The 20,303-nt window shown below is 38.7% G+C and overlaps 1 long non-coding RNA gene across 1 annotated transcript in view; it reads left to right on the forward strand.

Annotated features, from left to right (window-relative positions):
• The window catches only part of LOC135217967 (uncharacterized), a 21,564-nt gene extending 1,531 nt beyond the window's left edge, over positions 1–20,033 (forward strand). The window contains exons 2-3 of the long non-coding RNA XR_010315249.1: positions 19,112–19,279; positions 19,619–20,033. This is a non-coding gene — a long non-coding RNA (uncharacterized LOC135217967). The remainder of the gene's footprint in view (positions 1–19,111; positions 19,280–19,618) is intronic.
• The last annotated feature ends 270 nt before the right edge of the window (positions 20,034–20,303 follow it).

Genomic DNA, 20,303 nt, shown 5'->3' on the forward strand with positions numbered 1-20,303 from the left:
GAAGATTAATGAATTTTTTTAATATCGAATGCGTGAGTATAATTTCGTAAACAGATACGAAGTGAAGACATCTGATTTCACAGGTGGAGGACTCACAAGAATTACCCACTTAGGTTTGGAATTCTGTTCCTGAATGTTTTTCCAGGCTCTTGTCATCTTTTCCCTTCCAAGGTCTAAGGTCTGTCAATTCCTTTGTAGTTAAATCTATCTATTCTTCTTCTCTCTTGTCATTTGTCTCGTCTTTTTAAATCCTGGCTAGAAGAGGGTTTAGTGTTAGCTTTGCAAAGTAAAAAGGAAAAGATGAAAAAATATTGCTCAGGACGAAGAGCCTGAGTTTGAGCAAAATCGAGACGAAAATAATGGTCTTGATAGTGTTCACTTTTATTTAATTTTTATAAAAATATTGAAAAAAGGTATTTGTTTGCATACAACTATATAAACCGTTCAGCTGATCTATCTGTATGCCAATATTTTAGAGAACACCCAAGGATAATTCATTAACAAAAGCAGAACAGCGAAAATAAAAAACAAGAAATTTTTTCATAATAATTCAGCTGAGAGTGAATAACGAAAGAGTGAAGCTTATTACGATTTCTGTATGCAAGGGAGGAGAGGACTTATAAAATCAACACAATAACATTGGAAAAGCATAAGAAAAAAAAACATAAATTAAAAACTAAACGTTGAAGAAAGTTAACATAGCAAATTAGATATTGCTTTACCAGTCAGATGACGTTAGGTCAAGGTGATGCGTTTTGCCTTTTACTTTATGCCCTGGGACAGGTGAGGTCAGGCTATCAGTCTCAAAATAATTTAGGGGTATGTGATGGGCCAATGACAGCTCTCAGTTCATTGTCAAATCGCCCATTTAAATATATATCGTTCTTAATCCATAGGTTAAGCGGATATAATTATGAAGACGAAAGCGATATAGAGAATGATCGGGAAATAAGAAATTTCATGAAAACAGAAGAGATATATAAAAGAAAACGATAACTTGCAAGGGACGAATTGCAACGATTAAAATAATTAAAACATATTGGGTAAGGAAGTGAAAGCAAATAAAAAATATAAGAAGAAAAAGGCCATTATGCTAAATGAAAACTTCTAGAAAAGAAAGCACAAAACACAAGGAGGTGAAAGTAATGTAAACAAAGTTGAAGATGGAAAAAAATTAGGTAAAAAACTTAAAAAAATAGCAGGCAAGGAAATAAAAGCAAATAAAAAAATAAGAGGAAAAAGGACATTATGCTAAATGAAAACTACTAGAAAAGAAAGCACAAAACATAAGGAGGTGAAACTAATGTAAACAAACAAAGTTGAAGATGGGAAAAAATTATGTAAAAAAAAAAAAAAAAACTCAAGACTTCTCTCGTCATTTCAAGTGACTGTGGCCCCAAGAAATTCTACCTGTTGGTAGAGAAGGTTTAAGAAAAAGGAAAAGATAGATAGAAGAAAAGTGAGAGAACATAATATAAAAAAAAAGGAAATCCGAAGAAATAAAAAAAGATAATGCAAACAAATCCCAGGAAATAAGGATAGAGAAATAAAAAGATTGTTGAGAAGACAGATAAAGCTCAAACCAAAAGAAAGGAAATCTAGAGATAATCGAGCAACAGCAAGAGACATCTCTGAAAACTTTGCTCATCCGAGAGAGAGAGAGAGAGAGAGAGAGAGAGAGAGAGAGAGAGCAAGGGCGGACTGGTCTTTCATCAAGGACACCGGCTTGGAGGCGCATCATCTTTACTGGGAAAGTGTGTGATGTGTGTGTGTGTGCATCTCTGGCCCCTGTAGCGCTATTCGGCACCTGGATGCCCATTTATGGCTGTTGAATGTAAGAGAGAGAGAGAGAGAGAGAGAGAGAGAGAGAGAGAGAGAGAGAGGAACGTACCAGACGGAAAGGTTGCTTGATAAAGACGTGCCGTTAGATGCTGAGGAAGAAGAAGAAGAGGAAGAAGAAGAAAAAGGCATCTGTCATTTTGGCAATTCTGTCACGGTTCAAAGCCAGATGATTAAGTTACCTCGTAGAAGCTCTCAAAACCCTATTATTAAGTCACCTCGTCGGTGCATTAAAAACCCTATGTTTAAGTCACCTCGTTGGGGCGTTCAAAACCCTCTGTTTAAGTCACCTCGTAGGTGCATTCAAAACCCTATTCATGATTAAGTCACTCCGTAGGTGCATTCAAAACCAGGTGATGAAGCTACCTCGTAGAAGCTCTCAAAACCCTCATATTAAGTGGCCCTCACAGAGGCACTTGAAAAGTCGTCGAGTTGCGAAAGTTGCTCTCGCAAGAGAATCCCCGGCATCGTTTCCATTTCATCCACACAGTCATAAACAGTCAAAGTCATGACGTAAGGCACAATTGCCTACGGCCTCCATACACACAACATAACTCCTTCTTTCCGGGTATGCCTCTTCTCCTCTGTCACGTCGTGTTTGCGGTCTGGCCCCTGACCCAGTTCGGCCTCCCTTCATTGTCACATGGGCGTAATTTCCTCCCTCCAAACAGGAGGCGGAACACAGGCAGCAGCAGTAAGTTAATTCGTAATTTATCATTTGTTTTATGTTCGTATTAACCTGTGATTTTTCCATTTTGTTCTAAACTCATTCGTTCATTTAGAAAGTGACAATGTTGATATAGAGTAGACTTTTGTGTTTCTGCTTTCCCGTCTTTGAACTATTCGTCGTTATCAGGAATTTGTATAGAAATACTTCAATATGTAATTTTGGAAATTTCAATGATAGTGTAAAAATTTGCTACAATTTTCAGAAATTTGAGACATAAACGTCGTATGTGTTAGTTTCTGCATGCCAATCAAGGCTCAGAAGTAGGAAAAAAGAATGAAAACATAATATCAAAATCGAGCTAATTCTGGCTATATCAATTTATATCAACAGGTTATTATAATATTACTGTGTATATAAATGACATGACTTGACCTCGACTCTGCTCATTATCTGACTCTCAGGTCATTCTAATTTTAATATTATATCTTGAATCCTTTTCTTTATTGTTTCTTTTCAGTGTAAATGATTATTGATAGGTTGCTATATCCAAAGAATACTTTTTATTTAAAATATTTGCTTGATTTTTCTTTTATCATATATTTCATTGTGTTCAGTACATATTCTTTCAGATTACAGAGTCGCCGTTTACAGTATTTTTGGTTCTCACGACCTGTTGATTATTTTCACTGATAATTCCCTTCAGTAATTTTAGAGCATAGGTTTTGCTTATATCTTTTACAATAAACACTTTATACCATCCACCTATATTCGGGACATAGTTTATTTAAGCATATAAGTTTTAAAATCAATATTGCAATCCTTTGAATTATCATCAGTACATAAAATTTTTCTTTGTTAACATCAGAATAGAAACTGCATTCCCTTTCATTATTTTCACGTTATATCTCTTGATTATGTTACTGTTGTTCGAAAGATCATTAACTTGCCTAGTGCAAAGACTGCTGACAAATCAATAAACGGGAAAAAAAGTAAATTTATACAATTAGGATATGAATTAATAGAACCAGTAGGAAGCAGATGTACACAATTGTATTAAGAGCTACAACAATAACAAAAGCTATGCTAACTTTCGCATGGTGCTTCAAAATGATATAACATAATGAAAGACAAAAATATTTATATTATATTCTCCTATTACGCCACGCAGCTTATTACTTGCAGTATTCATTGTGTAAAATCAAACATATACCAATATAATTTTAGTTTTCTTCATACAAACGTGACATTTCCAAATCTATTCATAAAAATGTCAGGGCGAAAGTTAACCTTTTGTTAACTTGCAAATTCTGAATTCGAAAGAGACGAGGATTTATGAGGCGTCTGTTCCCTAAATGAATTAATCTCTATTTTTGCAAAGTTTCATCTGCAGAATCTGTCATTATTATCATATTTCTACGATTATTGATATTACTGTTTATTATTATTATTATTATTATTATTATTATTATTATTATTATTATTATTATTATTATTATTATGATTATTATTATTATTATTATTATTATTATTATTATTATTATTATTATTATTATTATTATTATTGTGAATATTATCAGTATAGAGTTTAGTTACTTTCAGTTTTCGTATTTACCTTCCTAGACCTGACTAGTAAAACCACCTAAGGTCCCTAGCTGGAATTAAATTACTATATGTAACCTGTTCACTAATTATTATAATTTTTTATGCGTTTTCAACTACTATTCTCTATATTATTGCTGTTATTACCATTATTATGAATACTATGTTTTATACTTCTTCAGCAACTGTGTGGATATTGCTGAATTATCATTTTTATCATGTTATTTCATGTATCTAGATTGTATATGTTATTGTCTATACTTTGTATATTATCTTTATCAGTTGTTATTAGTTATTTCAGTGTCGTTTAATTTATATTTTTTTCTGTTTTACATATAGTTGTTCTATTATGGAAGCTTGCTTTGTGAATAAATGGCCTCGATGCTATTTCTCTGCTTTGTCACTTTAGATAATATTAATGACAGTGATGTTAAAATGAGATCCTTTTATTTAGTGTGGAAATCTTTATATAACATTAAAATTGCAACTAAAATTCTTAAGCAATAATTTGATATAGATACTCTGTCCGTTAATTATTATTATTATTATTATTATTATTATTTTATTATTATTATTATTATTATTATTATTATCATTATTATTATTATTATTATTTATTTATTTATTTTTTTGCTCTATCACAGTCCTCCAATTCGACTGGGTGGTATTTTATAGTGTGGGGTTCCGGGTTGCATCCTGCCTCCTTAGGAGTCCATCACTCTCCTTACTATGTGTGCCGTTTCTAGGATGACACTCTTCTGCATGAGTCCTGGAGCTAATTCAGCCTCTAGTTTTTCTAGATTCCTTTTCAGGGATCTTGGGATCGTGCCTAGTGCTCCTATGATTATGGGTACGATTTCCACTGGCATATCCCATATCCTTCTTATTTCTATTTTCAGATCTTGATACTTATCCATTTTTTCCCTCTCTTTCTCTTCAACTCTGGTGTCCCATGGTATTGCGTCATCAATGAGTGATACTTTCTTCTTGACTTTGTCAATCAACGTCACGTCTGGTCTGTTTGCACGTATCACCCTATCCGTACTGATACCATAGTCCCAGAGGATCTTTGCCTGATCGTTTTCTATCACTCCCTCAGGTTGGTGCTCGTACCACTTATTACTGCAAGGTAGCTGATGTTTCTTGCACAGGCTCCAGTGGAGGGCTTTTGCCACTGAATCATGCCTCTTTTTGTACTGGTTCTGTGCAAGTGCCGGGCATTCGCTTGCTATGTGGTTTATGGTTTCATTTTTCGTATTGCACTTCCTACATATGGGAGAGATGTTATTTCCGTCTATCGTTCTTTGAACATATCTGGTTCTTAGGGCCTGATCTTGTGCCGCTGTTATCATTCCTTCAGTTTCCTTCTTTAGCTCTCCCCTCTGTAGCCATTGCCATGTGTCATCGCTGGCTAGTTCTTTAGTCTGTCTCATGTATTGTCCGTGCATTGGTTTATTGTGCCAGTCCTCTGTTCTGTTTGTCATTCTCCTGTGTCTGTATATTTCTGGGTCTTCGTCTACTTTTATTAGTCCTTCTTCCCATGCACTCTTTAGCCACTCGTCTTCACTGGTTTTCAGATATTGCCCCAGTGCTCTGTTTTCGATGTTGACGCAGTCCTCTATACTTAGTTAGTCCCTTCCCTCCCATTCCTCCTCGTCCGTTATGTTTTTATAGTCTGTCCGTATTTGCTCTTGGGTGTAGTGCTTTGTGTATTGTCATATGTTTCCTGGTTTTCTGATCTATGCTGCGGATTTCTGCCTTCGTCCATTATTCACTATTCCTGCGCTGTATCTGATTACTGGCAATGCCCATGTGTTTATATGGTCTTTTATCATATTTCCGGCTGTTGAGTTTTGACTTGAGTATCGCCTTGAGTCTCTGCATATATTCTTTCCTGATCGTGTCCTTCATCTCTTGGTGTTTTTTATATCTCCTCCTTCCATTATTCCCAGGTATTTGTATCCTGTCTCATCTATGTGTTTGATGTTGCTCCCATCTGTTGAGCTTTATCCCTTCAGTTCTCGTTACTTTGCCTTTTTGTATGTTGACTAAGGCGCATTTTTCTATTCCAAACTCCATCCTGATGTCCCCAGATACAATCCTTACAGTCTGGATTAGGGTATCTATTTCCTTGGTGCTCTTACCATACAGCTTGATGTCGTCCATGAACATCAGATGGTTGATTCTGTTGCCTCTTTTCTTGAGTTGGTACCCGGCATCCATCTTCTGTAGTACTTTTGTCATGGGAATCATGGCTACTACGAAGAGTAGTGGGGACAGTGAGTCGCCCTGGAAGATCCCTCTCCTGATATTAACCTCTGCTAGTCTTATTCCAGAGCTTGTAAGTATTGTACTTTCCAGTTGCGCATTGTATTTTTGAGGAAGCTGATGGGTGGTTTTCCTCTGCCCCATATAGTTTTCAGGCATTCTATTAGCCATGTGTGTGGTATCATGTCGAAGGCTTTCTTATAGTCTATCCATGCCATGCTTAGGTTGGTTTTCCTTCTCCTACTGTTCTTCATTACCATCTTGTCTATCAGGAGCTGGTCTTTTGTGCCCCTACACTTCCTTCTGCAGCCTTTCTGTTGGTGGGAGATGGCGTTTGTCTCCTCTAGGTAGTTGTATAGCCTTTCACTGATGATACCTGTTTGTAACTTCCACATTATTGGTAGGCAGGTGATAGGCCTGTAGTTACTGGCTATATTTCCCTTACTCTTGTCTTTTTGTACTAAGGATGTTCTTCCTGTGGTCATCCATTTTGGTGCATGGTGATTTGAGATACAATTCTGGAGTTGTTCTGCTATTCGTGGGTGTAGGGCCTTGAAGTTTTTGAGCCAGTATCCATGGACTTCATCGGGACCTGGGGCTTTCCAGTTGGGCATTTTCTTTAGTTGGTGTCTGACTGTGTCTGTCGTGATCTCTGTGAATCTTTGTTTTATTCTCCCTGTTTCTTCTTCCTTGACTTCCTGGAGCCATGTTGCATGTTTGTTGTGCGATACCGGATTGCTCCATATGTTTTCCCAGAGTCTCTTACTTGGTTCGGCTTCAGGAATTTCTGGGTAGTTGTCTTCCCCTCTTAGCTGGCTGTATAGTCTTTTCTGGTTGGTTCCGAATAGTTTGTTCTGTTGGTATCCCTTATTCAGTTGGATCTTATGTGCTTTGGCCTTAAGCCTCTGTTTTACATCTTCTATCGTGTTGTTTAGTCCCCTCTCTTGTACTTTGTATTTTTCGTTGAGTTCCTCCCTTGTTTTCTTGCTTCTTAGCCTTTTTTCTGCCATCTCTTTCAGTTTACTCAAGTCAGATCTCATCACCATGATTTGCTTTTCCAGGCGCCTTTTCCAAGGAGGTTGCTGTTTTGGTTTCTGTTGGGTTGGTTGTGCTGGTGGTGTTGGTGTTCGAACCCCCATCAGTTCTGCTACTAATCTTGCTCCTGCATATGTCAAGTTATTTGTTTCTGTGATACTGGTGGTGTGTATTATGCCCATTATTTCATTGACCTCTCTTGTTTTCTCCCTTAATTTCTTGGTGTTGTAGGCTTTCATGGAGGGGATCTTTGTTCTCTCTGTATCTGGCTCCATCCATTGTCTAATCTTTTCTACCCATTCCGTCCTCTCTGTTACTTCGACGGTGTTTCTTCGTGTGTCGTTGTTTGATATCTTATCCTCCCTGTCGTCTTCTGTGGCATCGTCTCTCAGTTCGTCTTCGTGTAATTCGTTGTCGTGTGACATTTCCCTTTCCAGTTCTTCTCTTTCTGTTGGGGAGAGCCAGTTCTTTTTCTTTATGTTCCTTACTTGGTCTGCCAGCCTCTGCTCTGTTTGGGGGGTGTTATTCCTCTCATTCCAGATGGTGACCAATCTTCTTCTATATCCTCTCTCCGTCGGGTTGCTTCTGATGTAGCATCTCCATATTTCCTTATTTTCTTCTCTTGTCCATTTCTTCCTTTTTTCTTCTGAAGCTCCAATCTCAGGCTGTTGATTACTGTCGTTGTGGTGATCAGTTGCTGGATGACGACCTCCAAGTACCTGACCGTCTTCCCCTTCAATTGGGTTGAATACCTGGTTGCCGGACGAAGCTCCTCTGTTGCCAGAGGTTCCATTTACGTCGTTGTCGTTTATTCCTTCATTTCTTTCCATCATTGCTGAGTTTTGTTTTGCCTATTTAACCCATAGCTGGACCCTACCCCATCAGGGATAGGTACTCATTTACAGCTGAGTAGACTGAGGAAATTATGGTAAAGATCCTTTCCTAAGGAATCAACGCCGAGGAGAGCGGTCACCCATCCAACGACTGACAAGCCCCAATGTTGTTTAACTTGACTTAAGTCCATTGACGACCTAACTCACTCCTCCACGGCGCCACATATTATTATTATTATTATTATTATTATTATTATTATTATTATTATTATTATTACTACTGCTGAGAAATTCTCACAATCTCATGAAAAACAATGTGTCATAAAAATCCACAGTTACATAGAAAAATTGATTTTTTACATAGTTATACAGTCAACTATATACTTGTGGATTTTTATTACACACATTTTCAATGTTGTCATGCCTGGATTTTTCAGTCTCGTCCGGGGTCACCAGACGCAAAAGTAACCTTTAAAAGTCAAGCCAGAGAGAGAGAGAGAGAGAGAGAGAGAGAGAGAGAGAGAGCTTTTTATATCAGCCCTATACACCGAAGGTGAAAGGTGTCAGATCACTCCCTTTGAAATACCCCGCCGAGAATCGCGCCCAAAATAGGGCTGTTGACAAGTGTAAAACTTCACAGAAGGCGGTGCCTGCCTTTCCTCTTCAGTTTAGTAATCATCGTAGCGTTTACAACATTTCGCTATTTCTTTGCGTCAGGACCCATCTGTGAAGATTAAGCAGTGTTATTACGTTTGGTCAGTACGTGAATGGGTGGCTACCAGAGTAGGTCAGGTAGGGATATATTTTTTTACGTAATGGTTTAAGCATAAGCAATGATGGGTATGGTCAGTGATTGATTAGTCATCGGCAATGAAAGCTAGTCAGTAACATTTTTGTTTAAGTTTATATCACGTAGAATCTACAATAATACATTATGTGTACACGTGCATACATTTATTCATATTATATATGTATACTTATACATGCGCTCATTTTACTATATACATAATACTAAAACTATGCAAATATACACAGTATGCATATGCATATACGGTTCTTTCGTATTCAAAGAAACATAAGGTAACGATTCACGCCAGGTACAAACAATTCCGTAGAATCTGAGCACGCAGTCAATCTCCTCCGTCACGAATCGCAATTTGTTTTATCATTACCCGAAGCAGACGATCTCGTCTGGACGCCGCTGGCTATCTCTTGGTTTAACCCACTACTGTAGCGAATCACGAGCCAACCCGTTAAGATACAAAGGCTTGATTCGACACGGTAATTTTAGCAATGGGGAAAAAATAAGCTCTACTTCCTTTCGTCAGGGATGACGTTAGGTACTTGCGTCATCCGTTCTCCAGTCGCTGGATTATTTTTTTGAATTCAATACTATCATTATCAATGTTATATGCCATCGTTGCTTTATTATTTTTGAAGTATAAAGACTTTATCTAAGTGATCTTTTTAGCACGAGTTTCGTGGAATATGTTGACCAGCGAACATACAAAAATAAAGTATGAAAATTCGTAAAGGTACTAAGTCTACGGGCACTACCAGCCTCCTTTCGCGGGCAGATCAAGCTCCGTTTTAGGGAATCCCTTCTCACCCCCACCCCCTTCGGAGGGAGGTGGGGGGTGGGAGGTAGGCTGAAACCCCATTATAAAACATCTCAGGGGTCCCCACCATAACCCTGCCAAGTTTCATGCCCATCGGACCAGCCGTTTGGCCGTGATTGAATGACAGACGGACGGACAGGCATTACGCCCATTTTAGTAAGATATACGAGTTGCCATAGAATCTATTTTACGACTAGGAAAGCTATATGCCTTTTGGCACGAGGGTCCTGGAATATATTGATCCACGAGTGTCCATAGGCTCTATTTTCAGCCGTGTTTATGGTTAAAGAGAACGCTACATGATAATACAGGCATGGGAACAGATAGAAGGAATTACCGAAAACATCATGGAGCTAAAAATATCAGAGAGAGCAAGCAGAGGTAGATTAATAGTGCCCAAAACTATACCAGGAAAACTAAGGAAAGCACACAGGACATTAATCCACCACGCACCAGCGTCGATAATACAGCGTCTATTCAATGCGTTGCCAGCTCATCTGAGGAATATATCAGGATTGAGCGTAGATGTGTTTAAGAATAAGCTCGACAAATATCTAAGCTGCATCCCAGACCATACAAGATTGGAAGATGCAAAATGTACCGGAAGATGCATTAGCAATTCTCTGGTAGACATTAGAGGTGCCCCGCACTGAGGGACCTGGGGCAACCCGAACGAGTTGTAAGGTCTGTAAGGTAAGGTAAGGCAACAACATAGCTTTTTTTCACGGTACTAACTCTAATCCCCATCATCCCTTATAGTGAATGTAACAACAGCAACAACAGTTTTATTCCACAACACTCTACCTGATCACAACAATTGTAGCATTACAATCATACGCCAGCAGCAATTACAGAGATTTCTCCCAAGGACAGAATAGAAAGGGATAAATGCAGACGTTTTCGTAGTAATTCTACGAGGAAAAAGGTGTATTTTGGCAAGGGCTCAGAAAAGGTAGGTAAGTAGGTAGGTAGGTAGGGAGGTAAGCCCTTATTCTATATACCTTGGGTACTCATAGGTAGCGCCCATCTACTTTACGATCGGATACGAGCAGGTTTTGGAGAACCTATGACACGGATGAGGACCTCCGCCCAAAACGGAAAGATTTCCCATTGTTCCTTTTGACCTTTTTGGTTCAGTGGGTAGGAACATCGCCCGACCAGACGGAGGGCTCCAAAATCGATCATTAGGGATTGTTGTGGAGGGGGTTGGGGTTGGGGTTGGGGATAGCGGATTTAGGCCATTTCGTTAAGAATCCATCATGCTTCGTTTAACCTGTGCTGTGGATTATGTACCCAGTGTTCGATCAACCCTGGTGAGTTAAGTAGATCCAAATGGCTAACGTTTATCGGGTCCAACCGTCTAAAAAAGAACACTTGTATATATATATATATATATATATATATATATATATATATATATATATATATATATATATATATATATATATGATATATATATATTATATATATATATACATATATATATATATATATATATATATATATATATATATATATATATATATATATATATATATATATATATATTAACCAACACGAAGCTATTTCCTCTAGCAAATATATATACTCACGTAAAATAGACACATCTGGTCATTCGTACACTAAAACTTTGAACCACACACAAAGAGAGAGAGAGAGAGAGAGAGAGAGAGAGAGAGAGAGAGAGAGAGAGAGAGAGAGAGAGAGCAGTCAGTAAATAAAATAAAAATAAAAAACCTATACTTGCGATTTCCTACATCATATACCCCGATAATAAACCAAGAAGGGCAATTCTCATGACTAAATGGGCTAGGATGTAATTCAAATTCCCTTCTAGGCAAGGAGAAGGGTGTATCCAGGTTCCAGACGATCTCTGGACCTCGGCTGGATCGGTGATAGACGACTTGGAAAAGAACATTTGGAATATAGAGTAGGTTTCGTTTCGTGGTAAATCTCTTTCGTTATTCTTTTTTAATATGAGTTGATAATTTAGACTTAGTTGACCATTTTTTGTTTTTGGTAGTTGCTGTTGATCTGCATATCATGTCATTATTTGTACAAATGGGATTATTTTAATCACCTAATACCGTTTATGCACATTACCAAGGAAATTGTTACGTTCCAGATTGCATGCTCTCTCTCTCTCTCTCTCTCTCTCTCTCTCTCTCTCTCTCTCTCTCCCTCCCCAGTTTTCGAGCATTTCCGTATCTGAGATTTATTCGATCCATAAATTCTCTCTCTCTCTCTCTCTCTCTCTCTCTCTCTCTCTCTCTCTCTCTCTCCCAAATTCCTACGATCTATGTTTTTTTGGCAAAGACATTGGTTAGGGCAAATGAAAACAGACCTTATTATGCTCTGTCAACACAAGAACCTGCCAAAACGCTTCTTTCACGAGAGATAAATTGACTGAACAACGCACTACAAAAACGGAAAGATTTCTCAGTGAACTTCAAGAACACTGAATAAATATTCATCTCGGAATTCGTGAAATTCAGAATATTATATTTATGCCCTTGATTTCTTTCAAGCAACAAGAGATTCAGCAATGTCACCAAAAACCGTCTTCTTTAGCAAACCAGTAACAACAATCTATCAGGTAACCTGAAATAGGATTTAACAGAAGATAATTTTTCAGGTTATTATAGCTTCCTCTTCGGTGGTCATGTATTAGCCCATTATTTATGAGTCCACTTTGTTTGTGAGTGTATATTTTTATCGCTCACTCGGGGAGTAATCCTGCTAACTACTTTGTTGTTGTTGCTGTTTTTGTTGTTGTTGTTCTTGCTGCTGTTGTTGTTGGGGGAGGGGGATGTTAGGAAAGCCTAAAAGGTTCTGGAAAAGGTGTTTCGCGTTGAGTTAAAGATACGGGAATTTTTGGGTAGTAAAGAAAAAATATTTCTAAAGAATATAGTGTACTTATTTTAATTTTCGTTGGTGAAACAATTCTTTATTTGACCATAGATTTTAGCACGCGCCCCGAGTAAGCTGGAGGTCAGATCACGCCTTGTAACTAATATTTGACCAAAGACTGGCCCCTGTGACTGGCAAATGATTTTATTCTGAGAGAGAGAGAGAGAGAGAGAGAGAGAGAGAGAGAGAGAGAGAGAGAGAGAGAGAGAGAGCAACATTTTAAGCTGATTTGAAACAAATAACATTATGTAGAATAGCCCATTGTGTCTAGCAAATGATTCAAATATGGAATAGGTAGAAGCTGTTCAAACTGGTTTTAAACAAACAATATCATATAAAAAGGGAGAGACAGCAGCTTTTTAAACTGACTTCAAACAAATAACATTATATAAAACGAGCCATTGTAACTAGAAAATGATTCAATTCTGTAAGAGGTAGAAACTGTTCTATTTGATTTTAAGCGAAACGTATTATTACATCAAACCTACGTATAAAAGGTCAACTCATTTCTTTTGTTTTTAGGGGGAGGGCGGGTGGTTGGTCTGACGTATAATCTACCATCATTGCCCAAATTAACTGGTGCATTAAAAGCTTGAACTTTAGATAAGGGAAGGGCAAGACAACACAAAAGGGTATAGAGAGAGAGAGAGAGAGAGAGAGAGAGAGAGAGAGAGAGAGAGAGAGAGAGAGAGAGAGAGAGAGAGAGAGAGTTCCTTACGGAACACCACGAGTGACATTTTCCCATCCCAGTTCAGGGATATTTAAAGAAAACTTTCCAATTACGTTTCCTTTGATCCCAGAAGAGCGACCTTGTTTTAGTTCGTTATTTAATCCGCTTAGTTAATGAATAAATGGTTACGAGTATCAGTGATAATGCTAACAGGAACCTTCATCTTACCAACTTCATCTTACCAACCTGGAGTCACGGGATCAATCCGCAGTGGATAGAAAATGACACTGGAATGTTAAATGGAAGATAAATTGTTCGTTTTTTTATTTAAGCAATGAATTATATTACCTGTCAATTAGTCGATTACTGTATATTGCAGTCAGGAACTAGCAACCTTTTCTCAGAGACGCCAAAGTCATGCTGTGAACTGCAAGGTCAATATAATAATAATAATAATAATAATAATAATAATAATAATAATAATAATAATAATAATAAATGTGGCGCCATGGCAGAGTGGGTTAGGTCGTCAATGGACTGGTTAAGCAACATTGGGGCTGGTCAGTCTTTGGATGGGTGACCGCTCTCCTCGGCATTGATTCCTTGGGTTAAATAGCAAAACTCAGCAATGATGGAAAGAAATGAAGGAATAAACGACAACGACGTAAATGGAACCTCTGGCAACAGAGGAGCTTCGTCCGGCAGCCAGGTATTCAACCCAATTGAAGGGGAAGATGGTCAGGTACTTGGAGGTCGTCATCCAGCAATTGACCACCACAACGACAGTAACCAACAGCCTGAGACTGGAGCTACAAAAGCAGACCAACCAAAGGAAGAAAAGGACAAAAGAAAAAAATAAGGAAATATGGAGATGCTACATCACAAGCAACCCGACGGAGATAGGATATAGAAGAAGGTTGGTCAACATCTGAAATGAGAGGAATAACACCCCCCAAAAAGAGCAGAGGCTGGCAGACCAAGTAAGGAACATAAAGAAAGAGAACTGGCTCTCCCCAACAGAAAGAGAGGAACTGGAAAGGGAAATGACGCACGGGAACGAATTACAAGAAGACGAACTGTGAGACGATGCCACAGAAGACGACAGGGATGATGAGGTATCAAACAACGACACACGAGGAAACACTGACGAAGTAACACACAGGACGGAATGGGTAGAAAAGATCAGGCAATGGATGAAGCCAGACACAGAGAGAACAAAGATCCCCTCCATGAAAGCCTACAACACCAAGAAATTAAGGGAGAAAACAAGTGAGGTCAATGAAATTATGAGACTAATACACACCACCAATATCACAGAAACAAATAACTTGACATATGCAGGAGCAAGATTAGTAGCAGAACGGATGGGGACACGAACACCAACACCACCAGCACAACCAGCCCAACAGAAACCAAAACAGCAACCGCCTTGGAAAAGGCGCCTGGACAAGCAAATCATGGTGATGAGATCTGACTTGAGTAAACTGAAAGAGATGGCAGAAAAAAGGCTAAGAAGCAAGAAAACAAGGGAGGAACTCAACGAGAAATACAAAGTACACGAGAGGGGACTAAACAACACAATAGAAGATGTAAAACAGAGGCTTAAGGCCAAAGCACATAAGATCCAATGGTACATGAACAGGAATAAGGGATACCAACAGAACAAACTATTCGGAACCAACCAGAAAAGACGATACAGCCAACTAAGAGGGGAAGACAACCACCCAGAAATTCCTGAAGCCGAACCAAGTAAGAGACTCTGGGAAAACATATGGAGCAATCCGGTATCACACAACAAACATGCAACATGGCTCCAGGAAGTCAAGGCAGAAGAAACAGGGAGAATAAAACAAAGATTCACTGACATCACGACAGACACAGTCAGACACCAACTAAAGAAAATGCCAAACCGGAAAGCCCCAGGTCCCGATGAAGTCCATGGATACTGGCTGAAAAACTTTAAGGCCCTACACCCACGAATAGCAGAACAACTCCAGCATTGTATCTCAAATCACCATGCACCCAAATGGATGACCACAGGAAGAACATCCTTAGTACAAAAAGACAAGAGTAAGGGAAATATAGCCAGTAACTACAGGCCTATCACCTGCCTACCAATAATGTGGACGTTACTGACAGGTATCATCAGCGAAAGGCTATACAACTACCTAGAGGATACAAAAACCATCCCCCGCCAACAGAAAGGCTGCAGAAGGAATTGTAGGGGCACAAAAGACCAGCTCCTGATAGACAAAATGGTAATGAAGAACAGTAAGAGAAGGAAAACCAACCTAAGCATGGCATGGATAGACTATAGGAAAGCCTTCGACATGATACCACACACATGGCTAATAGAATGCTTGAAGATATATGGGGCAGAGGGAAACACCATCAGCTTCCTCAAAAATACAATGCGCAACTGGAATACAATACTTACAAGCTCTGGAATAAGACTAGCAGAGGTTAATATCAGGAGAGGGATCTTCCAGGGCGACTCACTGTCCCCACTACTCTTCGTAGTAGCCATGATTCCCATGACAAAAGTACTGCAGAAGATGGATGCTGGGCACCAACTCAAGAAAAGAGGCAACAGAATTAACCATCTGATGTTCATGGACGACATCAAGCTGTATGGTAAGAGCACCAAGGAAATAGATACCCTAATCCAGACTGTAAGGATTGTATCTGGGGACATCAGGATGGAGTTTGGAATAGAAAAATGCGCCTTAGTCAACATACAAAAGGGCAAAGTAACATGGACTGAAGGGATAAAGCTACCAGATGGGAGCAACATCAAACACATAGATGAGACTGGATACAAATACCTGGGAATAATGGAAGGAGGGTATATAAAACACCAAGAGATGAAGGACACGATCAGGAAAGAATATATACAGATTCTGAAGGCGATACTCAAGTCAAAACTCAAAGCCGGAAATATGATAAAAGCCATAAACACATGGGTAGTGCCAGTAATCAGATACAGCGCAGGAATAGTGGAATGGACGAAGGCAGAACTCCGCAACATAGGCCAGAAAACTAGGAAACATATGACAATACACAAAGCACTACACCCAAGAGCAAATACGGACAGACTATACATAACACAAAAGGAAGGAGGGAGAGGACTACTAAGCATGGAGGACTGCGTCAACATCGAGAACAGAGCACTGGGGCAATATCTGAAAACGAGTGAAGACGAGTGGCTCAAGAGTGCATGGGAAGAAGGACTGATAAAAGTAGACGAAGACCCAGAAATATACAGAGACAGGAGAATGACAAACAGAACAGAGGACTGTCACAACAAACCAATGCACGGACAATACATGAGACAGACTAAAGAATTGGCCAGCGATGACACATGTCAATGGTTACAGAGGGGAGAGCTCAAGAAGCAAACTGAAGGAATGATAACAGCGGCACAAGATCAGGCCCTAAGAACCAGATATATCCAAAGAACGATAGATGGAAATAAGATCTCTCCCATATGTAAGAAGTGCAATACGAAAAATGAAACCATAAACCTCATAGCAAGCGAATGTCCGGCACTTGCACAGAACCAGTACAAAAAGAGGCATGATTCGGTAGCAAAAGGCCTCCACTGGAGTCTGTGCAAGAAACATCAGCTACCTTGCAGTAATAAGTGGTACGAGCACCAACCTGAGGGAATGATAGAAAACGATCAGGCAAAGATCCTCTGGGACTATGGTATCAGAACAGATAGGGTGATACGTGCAAACAGACCAGACGTGACATTGATTGAAAAAATCAAGACGAAAGTATCACTCATACCATGGGACACCAGAGTTGAAGAGAAAGAGAGGGAAAAAATGGATAAGTATCAAGACCTGAAAATAGAAATAAGAAGGATATGGGATATGCCAGTGGAAATTGTACCCATAATCATAGGAGCACTAGGCACAATCCCAAGATCCCTGAAAAGGAATCTGGAAAAACTAGATGCTGAAGTAGCTCCAGAACTCATGCAAAAGAGTGTGATCCTAGAAACGGCCCACATAGTAAGAAGAGTGATGGACTCCTAAGGAGGAAGGATGCAACCCGGAACCCCACACTATAAATGCCACCCAGTCGAATTGGACTGTGATAAAAAAAAAAAAAATAATATTTTGTTAAAAATAATGGCAGAATTCATGAGGAGAATTGAAATAATTTTGTATAAAATCAAATCTATGAATTTTGCCATTATTTTCAATAAAACATGTTTGAAAGAAGGTCTGTTTCCAGCATACAATAATAATAATAATAATAATAATAATAATAATAATAATAATAATAATAATAATAATAATAATAATAATAATAATAATGTACATTTGCCTCTCCTTATATACATCGTTCTCTAAGTTATAAGTCGTAAATGAAAGGAACATAATTAAAGATACAGAATTCAGTAGCATTTCCCATGATTATCAAAATAAATCCTTTAATTGAATCGTCTTCCAGGCGTTTACCCGTGCAGACAAATTATCGGTTTGACCGAGGTTCGTCAGGGTGTAATTCCTAGGAGGGGTAGTTGCCTCCCCCTCACACCCCCACCGTCGCTTCTCCCCTCCCCCCGCCACCAAATTCCCGCCTCCTCCTTTCCCAAAGAACGTCCAACTGACTTGTTCATTGACGGAGAGCAAGGGAAGACTTAGCGAACGACTCAGTAACAAAATAACTTTAAGGGTCTGTGAGAGTGAGTGACCATTGGATCGCAGGTGTTATCGCTCAATTACATGTGATAAGATTGCGCAAAACGCTGTAATTCTGCCAGGTGTGTTGTGAGTGTAATGACTGTAACACCTGTGGGGGTTCATTAGTTGGTCATTCCGGTCGGGAGGGGGCCAGGGGAGAGTGCTATCGGTGCACCTCGTATGGTGAACTGCAGGCGTTACTTTAGCTCGTTTGCAGTCCCATCGGCTCCGAGATGCACTTACTTTTTAGCCTACTGCTCTACCTTCATTCATGCTTTCTTTCTTTCATGCTGCTGTCCAGCCACTCCAACCCCCTATTTTCGATGTGTTAAGCCCTGAATGACCGAGATTGCTCCTGTGCTAGTCTTGCCAGCCCAGAATTTCATAGAATCATAAATCATGCATCGCTGGTTGGAGATGATTTCACTGCCTGATTTTTAAAGTTGCAAGAACTTAGAAAGAACTGAGATAATCACAAAGGAAGTATTTAATGATGTGCCTCCTAAAAATTCCAAAAGGAAATGATTCGATAGTATCACATATTTTTTTCATGCTGGTTCTCTTTATTTTAAATTCCAGCACTATTGTCCTGCATATATCATCATAGCCTTCTAACTTTACATATTCCAGTTTTGTTTATCATTACTGCTAATTCACTGCAGTAATTGTGGCTGGGTGTTGGTGTGGCTCGTGTTTCCAATCGTTCTTTTGAAGTTTCCTAGCAGATTTATGAGTGAATCAAATGTTAGGGTGTAAGCAAATGATAACAAACTTGTTCAGTTACTCAGACCATCTATGTATTTCCTGATCCACTGTAGGAGATGTGTATATAGACGTGAACTACGTGGATGCTGCAAACGAAGTATAATGAGAAAATGGGAAAAGGACAAAAGAAATTAGAGAAGGAAGAGATTCCACAAATTGCACAGTTTAGGAGACATTGATTAAATCTGCTGCTTTTATATCCACAGGCAGCCATAAAGATGAAGACTGCACTTTCGGGTAATCAGAAATAGACTTTCCAGATGGCTGGTCAGTGAGTAGCCAGATGGTTCCCAGGTGGCTTCAAGAGAACTTGGAATCGACTGAAGGACATTGCATGAAAACATACTTTATAATGCATCAAGCCAAATGTTTGTGTAAGTCTTATGAAAACTAATGCTACTGTATTGCATACAAAATAATAATTGTTTTAAGTTATGGAAAATATGTAATGAGTCTTGAATAAGCTAATATCTTGTGCAACATAGCTAATATGTCTTACGTGCAATGATTAAAGTTGCGTCTTTGCAAAAACTAAAATTACTAATATCGTAAGAGACAAGAAATTGTAAAAAAAAATGACCGATGCATATTTTGGAAAATTAACTAGTTATATTTTATACAATGTTGATGATGAAATATCTTTGCAGAAGTCTTAATTTTAGCTTTTAAGCAAAATAATTGCTTCAGAATAATTAATCTCCTATAAATTGCAGATTTTCAGTTAGTATCCTCAACCAAGCGTGATTTTGTCGTAGGCCATCTTTGGAAAGAGTCTGAAACGCCATGACCACAAGCAACAAGGAATGTCGAGGCAATGATTCTGCATTTCAAGCTTATCGAACTTACTCTCCGTGACGTAACGTCCCAATTCGCTGTTTCCACATCAAGATTCAACATTCACGAGATCAGCTACGAATCACGAATCGCAATTTACTCTAAGACCAATCGGTCACATTCCAGCAAGCAGCGATTCCAAGTTCATTTCCTGTACAGACCAGTTTGTTGCTTCCAGGAGGCTGGATGTTTCTGATTTGCTTTGGGAAGAAAAGAGGCTTCGAGTTTAAGAACAAGGAACTTGTGAATATTATTGTTCATTTTACTGTCTGTTTATATAATTCATTGGTTATATTTGGGCTTCTTTTGATATGTAATACAAATGATTTGTTTAATACTTCATTGTTAAGTTTACATTTGGTTATGTACTTTATTATTTACATTCCCTCGTGTCCTATAAATCATTATTAGTCTTACACTTTATTCTTTACTTTATCATGCATTTTGCTTCTGCCAAAAGCTTCACCATTTTTCCTCAGTCGGAAGTTTAAAGGACTTCCATATTGCCTTGGTCTAAGTCTCTCTCTCTCTCTCTCTCTCTCTCTCTCTCTCTCTCCTCTGTCT

Source organism: Macrobrachium nipponense, chromosome 9 (assembly GCF_015104395.2).
Source record: "Macrobrachium nipponense isolate FS-2020 chromosome 9, ASM1510439v2, whole genome shotgun sequence".
NCBI classification, from domain to species: domain Eukaryota; kingdom Metazoa; phylum Arthropoda; class Malacostraca; order Decapoda; family Palaemonidae; genus Macrobrachium; species Macrobrachium nipponense.